The sequence below is a fragment of the Cornus florida genome, unplaced genomic scaffold (assembly GCF_030987335.1).
Source record: "Cornus florida cultivar Cherokee Brave unplaced genomic scaffold, ASM3098733v1 CherokeeBrave_3.0.0_Hap2_Chr07, whole genome shotgun sequence".
NCBI classification, from domain to species: domain Eukaryota; kingdom Viridiplantae; phylum Streptophyta; class Magnoliopsida; order Cornales; family Cornaceae; genus Cornus; species Cornus florida.
Genome location: NW_026775577.1, coordinates 82,828,875 through 82,835,898, shown reverse-complemented (window position 1 = coordinate 82,835,898; position 7,024 = coordinate 82,828,875). Strand labels below are relative to the sequence as shown.

Here is a 7,024-nt window from a genome sequence, read left to right as displayed (position 1 = left end):
ACAAATCATCCAAGCATGATGTGAATCCCGAGTCTTGATCCCGGTATCTAAAAAATGTCCCCACTACGTGGGTGAGTAACATAAAGCTACTCGTAGGAGATGAGCATGCATCGACCTAGCATTTTACAATTATATCACCTTAAGGTGAAACATGTCAAAGGGTTCATGCCACCTAACGTCTATTTCAAATGAGACTCAGGGATCATCCTAAGCTACTCATGCAATTTAAAGTGAACAACGGCACACAAGGAAACATGCTCAAGTATACTAAGCATTGTTAAAACATGCTACACAACATACAAGCATACATTTCCAAGTATACTAAACCATATTAAAACAAGTCATGCAATGTCTAAGCATATGTACACAAGTATACATTTATATGAAAATCTCGTAAATCAAGTATACGAACACAAGTATACTAAGCTAAAAAAGATACGCTTAAAACAAGTATACACGGCATAAGCATACTAAATGAAATTTAAACTCACGGAGCAAGTATACAAGTTCAAGTATACAAAATAGGATTCAAATATCCAAAGCAAGCATCAATTCTCAAGCTACAAGTAATCCATGATTAACAACTTGAAATTGAATGCGAAATCAAATAGTGAAAAGACTAGGACATGCGGTCGCTAGACCAAGCAAGTGTTTCTGGGCAATTACGACCCACAAGGCACTACCTAGTGCGCACATGCATAAGTTATTCCGGACAATTACGACCCACAAGGTACTACCTAGTGCGCACTTATGACTTAGAAGACTCTTGTCTCCGTACTAGAACCAAACCCTAGCCATTACGTGAAATATGTCCTTACAAGCTTCCCAAAATCAATAAGTTCAAAACTTATACTAAAATCAATAAGTTAAACCAAACTTATATCAAAATCAATAATGCATAAAACCATCTTCCATGCATAAATAAGGTTGAATCCACACAAACCATGTCTAATGATTCAAGTCTAAATAGCATATGACATGCCAAGTCTCCAATATACAATTATACACAAAGCAAGAATATTTTACAACAATTGAGTCACATTACTATCCTAAGCCACAAGTACTAAATAATTTTCAATTTAGTAACAAGCTTTCAAGGTAAACAATTGTAATATTCTAACAAGCTATATACCTACACAAGATATATTTAAACAAACTTTACAAGTCAATGATATTCTATATCATGCTAAGTCCAATTACCATTTTAAGAGGCCCCAAGTACTAATTCTACATCCAATTAGTAATATGCTCACAAGGTAATTAATTTCACTACATTAAAAGGGATTTTCAACCTAACATGAAAGTCTCTAGATTTCGTATTAATCCCAAATAAACTCAAATTAATATATGTTAAAGGATATAGCATAGTCTTCACATATATTATACTCAAAATCAATTTAAGTGACTACAACACTTAAAAATAAAATTAATTAAGCTAATTAATTAATTTTCTCTAGATTTTCAAACATATCTAAATGTCCTCAATTTAATATATGTTAAAGAACTCACCAAGGCCTACTTTAATATAACGTTACAAGTTGATTCCATACTTGGTACAACTAGGTGAATTAAACTTTCACAAAAGATAAATATTTAATAAAATTTGCAATTCCTTATTCAAATAACCCCAATTTTATATATATCAACCACCATACCAAGGCCTAAATTTCTAGCATGCCACAATTTAATTCTAAGTTGCCTAGCATCATGAGAATTAAATCTTAAATAAAGAGAATAATTAAATTAAATTTTATAACTTGAACAAGGCATGCTCACAAGTTGTATATGCTCATATAACAATCAATACAACATTAATATAACCCTAAAACATCCCCTACCTCAATTTGAGATGAAAATCTCAAAAGCCTACCGAAAAAAAAAGTGCTCCGAATCCGACGATACCGAAGGGTTTTGTCAGCGACAACACGATCTACATGAACCCACAAGAAGCCCCATCAAAATCACAACTTGACCTCAAACCCGAACTCAAAATTTGGCCAAAAACGGGTTCTAAGGGGGAAAGATGCATATGGTCAAGACAAACACAAAACGCGAAGGCACTTCGACTTTTTAACAAAGGGAAGAAGGTTCAAATTAAAGAAGAAGGGTGGTATCCCCCTTGGGCTGCCATAGCAGGTTCTGGTCGTGCATGGAGAGGGGAGAAGATGACTTTTTAATTTTAAGTCCCCCTATTTATCGAAAATCTCAAAAAGTGCCCCGAACGGGCCCCGCCGAGTCTGAAATAGTGAAATTTGAGCAGACGAGCTCAAATGGCAAAACTCCGTGAACGAAAAAGATTTAAAATCAGAAAATTTGAACAACGAAAGAAACGGTGTCAAAAACCGAGTTCCGAACAGAGAGATATGCCCTGAACAAGTTCGGCGGCAACCAGAGCCAAAAACCTTAAAATTGAAGAAAAATGACCAGAAGGAAATTTCAAGAATTTACGAGTCGACGAAAAGTGAAAATGAATCCTGTACGAGGATCCAGGCTCCAGATGAAGTATTTTATAATAACTTTCATTAATTGCAAAATGGCCCCTCCAAAAAGGGTTAATTGCATAATGCCCCAGAATGAAAATATCTTCCAAAAATATTTTCTTAAAAACCTTTGAAATAAAATATCTTCAAAAGATATTTATAAAAAACACCCTAAGAAAAGAAAGATTCTAAAAAACTGTGCATCCATGCCCCTATAGACACCGAGAGCAACCAGAGTATTTTCTTGCAAAAGTAAAGATACGTATTTCGTAGAAACCACTTAGAATAAAGATACATGAAGTCAAAAACCAACTCTGAACACAAAGAGTGAGGTTACGCCAATAAGGTGACAAACGGAGAAAAGACAAAATAGGGAAAAGGACGAAATAGGGAAAAAGACGAAAGTGAATAGTGTCAAAAAACGAAAAATGTGGAAATAACTCGGTCCTCAAAGGAAGTTGTCAATCCAAAGAAAAGAGTCTCAGAAACCATTTCTGAGCACTCGAGACGACACTAAGCAACAAGAAACTGAATTCAGAAAAGAAATTTCAACGAAAAAAATTCATCCGTAAAATTCTGAGGAAAAAGGAAAGGAAGGAAATGACCGGGTCATTACAAAAACACACATCAGTTTTTCACTCCGTTGCTAGGGACTATGTCACGGATTTGTTGAGTTCGAGATTAATTCTAGTTTAATTTATAGTATTAGGACTTTCTCTCACTTTATTTCTTTTTCTTTTCAAGTGCAGGAATCTAGTAGAGAGGACGAAGATGCCTAAGGAATAGAAGATTCGGTTTCCGGACCTTTTGTGAGTTTTTGTTATTTTTCTTCACTTGAAATTTTTCTTTTTGTTACTACTTTTACCATTGAAATTAGCTTAAATTGTTATGAGAATTTTTTTAAATCAAACATGGCTAATAATGGTGATAATCCAAATGGGGCACAATTGAGGGATCACTTCATTCCCACCTCATATACGTCACCTTGTTGCTTTCAATTTCCACAATCTGATGCAACCCACTTTGAGATCAAGCCAGCTATGATCCAAATGCTTCCAACTTTCCATCGGTCTGCTACTGAAGATCCCTATAAGCACATAGATGAATTTCTAGAATTGTGTTTAACTACCAAGTTATCCACTCTCTCTGATGATGCTTTTAGGATGAGACTCTTCCAATTTTCTCTCAAGGAAAAAGCTAGAACTTGGTTGCACTCCCTACCTCATAATTCCACAAGTACATGGGATAAGTTGCAACAAGAGTTCTTGAAAAAAATATTACACTGTGGGTAAACCACACAAATGAGAAGAGAAATCATGGCGTTCTCCCAAATCCCGGGTGAACAACTTCATGATACTTGGGAAAGATACAATGATCTTCTGAGAAAGTGTCCACACCATGATATTCCTAAATGGCATTTGGTGCAAATCTTTTATAATGGATTACATGATCCATATAGGAATATGGTAGATACTTCTAGTAATGGTGGTTTTCTGCATAAGAGCCCAGATGACGCTTGGGAACTGTTTAAGGCCCTAAGTGAAAATTCTGTTCAACATGCTTCTTCTTCTAGGTCTAGGTCCACTCCTGGTATCCATCAAGTTAAAAACTTGTATGAAGCAGAACAATCCAGAGAGCTTGCCATTCAAATGGAAGTGTTAAATCGAAAGTTTGGCCAAGTTTTGTCAACTGTCAGTACTATTAATTCTTCTCAGCATTCCTCTTTACCAAAAGAGGTGTGTTCTGTCTGCGCTAGTCCATCTTATTATGCTAATAGTAAATAGAGTATGGAATGAGATTGATACTTGCACCTAAATCAAGGAGAAATCTACGAATCTCTTGGTTTCCAAGAACATAAGAAATGGTTGGAGCACCCATATCCTTAAACTTAGGAGGAGTGTTAGACAGAGTGATGGAACTCACTTGTTCCGTTAAAAGCACTTTCTTAAGGTCCCTTCCCTTGCTCTTCCTCTTTTGTGTGCATAACTCCTTTAAAAACTTTGCATATGGTGGAATTTTTCTAATTGCATCTAGAAGAGGAAGATTAATTTTCACTTGTTTAAACACTTCCATTATATCATAAATTTTTCCTTCTTGTCTCCCAAATGATGAAGTTGCTCTCAAAGCTTGAGGAAATGGAGCTTTTGGCTTATAAGGCTTCTCTAATTGGGGAAATGATGATGAAGATGAGGGAATGTTCCTTTTGGAATCACTAGCATCCAAGGGAGTAAGAATAGGATTTTGAATGGGATGAATGCAACCACTTGGTTGTGTCAATTCACTATCCTCCTTAGGTACCTCTACCTTATTGTCCACTTTCCTACCACTCCTCAAGGTAGTAATTGTTTGAACTTGCTCATTTTCAAAAAATTCTAATGAAGGACTTGCTTGCGCTATAAATTGCCCCTTAGGATTGGTCTCAGTTTGACTAGGCAACTTACCTTTCTATCTCATATTTAAAGAATTAGCTAATTACCCGATTTGAGCTTCAAGCTTTGCAATTGATTGAGAGTGAGAATAAAACAATTGATTATCTTTTCGAAGATCACCTAAGGCTTCCAAGACCTTGTCCTCAAAAGCGGAACTCTTAGGAGGCGCTTGATTTGGATTAGAGTGAGATTGAGAATTTGATACTTGAGGATGAGAGTAGGATTGAGAATTTGATTCTTGAGGATAAGAGTAGGATTGAGAATTAGATGCTTAAGGATGAGAGTAGCATTGAGAATTTGATGCTTAAGGATGAGAATATTGATTCACATTTTGATGATAGAATGAAGGATGGTAGTAACCTTGAGAATTCTGATTTTGGAAATGTGGAAGAACATACTTTGCTTGGTAACCTTAAGTTTGAGAAGGGTTTACACTATCTCCTTGATTTTTCCATGCAAAGTTTGGATAATTCTTCCACCCCGGATTGTAAGTATTAGAATAAGGGTTGTTCCCTAGATGAATAAAAGCGGCATTTGCTTATTCTTGAGACTCACTTGGGATGATTTGTCTAAGAGGACAATTTGAAGTATGGTGAGTGTAACTAGAACAAGTTATGCACATTTCATTGGAATGGTGAGGATAAGATTTAATTGTCGGACCTTGATTCAAAAGGAATTTATCAAACCTTTGAGTAAGATTTTTTACCTCGATGACAATTTTTAAGGAAGCGTCTATTTGATTTAGAGCTTTCTTTCCTCCCACATTTGCTAGGTGACCACCCTTAGAAGATGAAGATCTATGCATTGAGTTTTCACTCATTTTTTTTAAAAGATGCCAAATTTCATCTTCATTTCCTTCAATGTAGTTGCCGCCACAAGAAGCATCAACAATGCCCTTATTAGCATCGGATAAACTTGAAAAGAAACATTGAACTAATTGCCACTTAGGAATTTCATGATGTGGACAATTTCGTAGCAAGTCATTCAAACGTTCCCATGCTTCATGAAGGGGTTCTCCTTCTTCCTGTTTAAATTCACAAGTGGAAGTTCTTATTGAATTAGTTCGACTCGTGGGATAGTACTTTTTTAGGAACTCTTGTCGCAATTGTGCCCAAGAGGTGATTGTATTTGACCGCAAGTTGTTGAACCAATATTTAGCTTTATCCCGAAGAGTGAAAGGGAAAAGCTTCATTTTTAAGACTTCTTCAGCAACATCCATGATTTTCACAGTGGAACAAACTTCCAAGAACTCATCTAAATTTTTATAAGGCTCTTCATTGCTCAACCCATAGAAAAGGGGGCATATGTTAATGGTGGAAGCCTTAATCTCATAATGATGAGCACGTAAATTTGGAAATTGAATGCAAGTGGGTGCATTATATTGATTTGGAGTGTAATGATCCCTAAGGACTATTGAAGGATTGAGAGGAGGATATGGCATTTGACCTTGATGATGGTATGCCATTTGAACATATTGTTGTTATTGCTCACCAATTGGGGGAATAACATTTGGCCTTGGCATCCCTAAATTAGGTTGTTCCACCACAGGATTAACTGGTCGTGGCATTCCCAAGGTTGGATGCTCACCTTAAGGATCCATAATATGAACTTGTGGTGGGTGGTGCACACTGTAATGACCCAGTCATTTTCCTTCTTTTTCTTTTCTCAGATTTTCACGGATATGATCTTTCTTTTCTGAGTTCGGCTTTTTATCACTTAGTGACATCTTGAGTACTCGGGAATGGTTTTCGAGACTCTTTTCCTTGGTTTGACGACTTCCTTTGAGGACCGAGTCATTTCCACATTTTCACTTTTCTGGTACTATGCACTTTTCGTCTTTTTCTCGATTATCACTTTGTTGGCATAACCTCAATTTTCGTGTTCGGATTTGATCCCAATTTTGCATGCATCCACGATATTTAAATTCCATGCTATATGTATTTTTACTTTTGTAGAAAAGTATGCTAGTTGTGTACTTTCTTCCTTAGGGGTGTGGATGCACACTTCTTTGGAATTTTTATTTCTTTTGGGGTCATTTGTGTAATTACTGTAAAGTAATTATTTTTCGTCTTAGGGACCATTTTGCAATTTAATTTGGAAGATATTTTCAAAAAT

At 36.0% G+C, this 7,024-nt stretch overlaps 1 pseudogene; it reads left to right on the top strand.

Moving 5' to 3' along the window:
• The first annotated feature begins 5,859 nt into the window (after window positions 1-5,859).
• On the top strand, window positions 5,860-5,957 carry LOC132267753 (small nucleolar RNA R71; annotated as a pseudogene).
• Window positions 5,958-7,024: the final 1,067 nt, after the last annotated feature.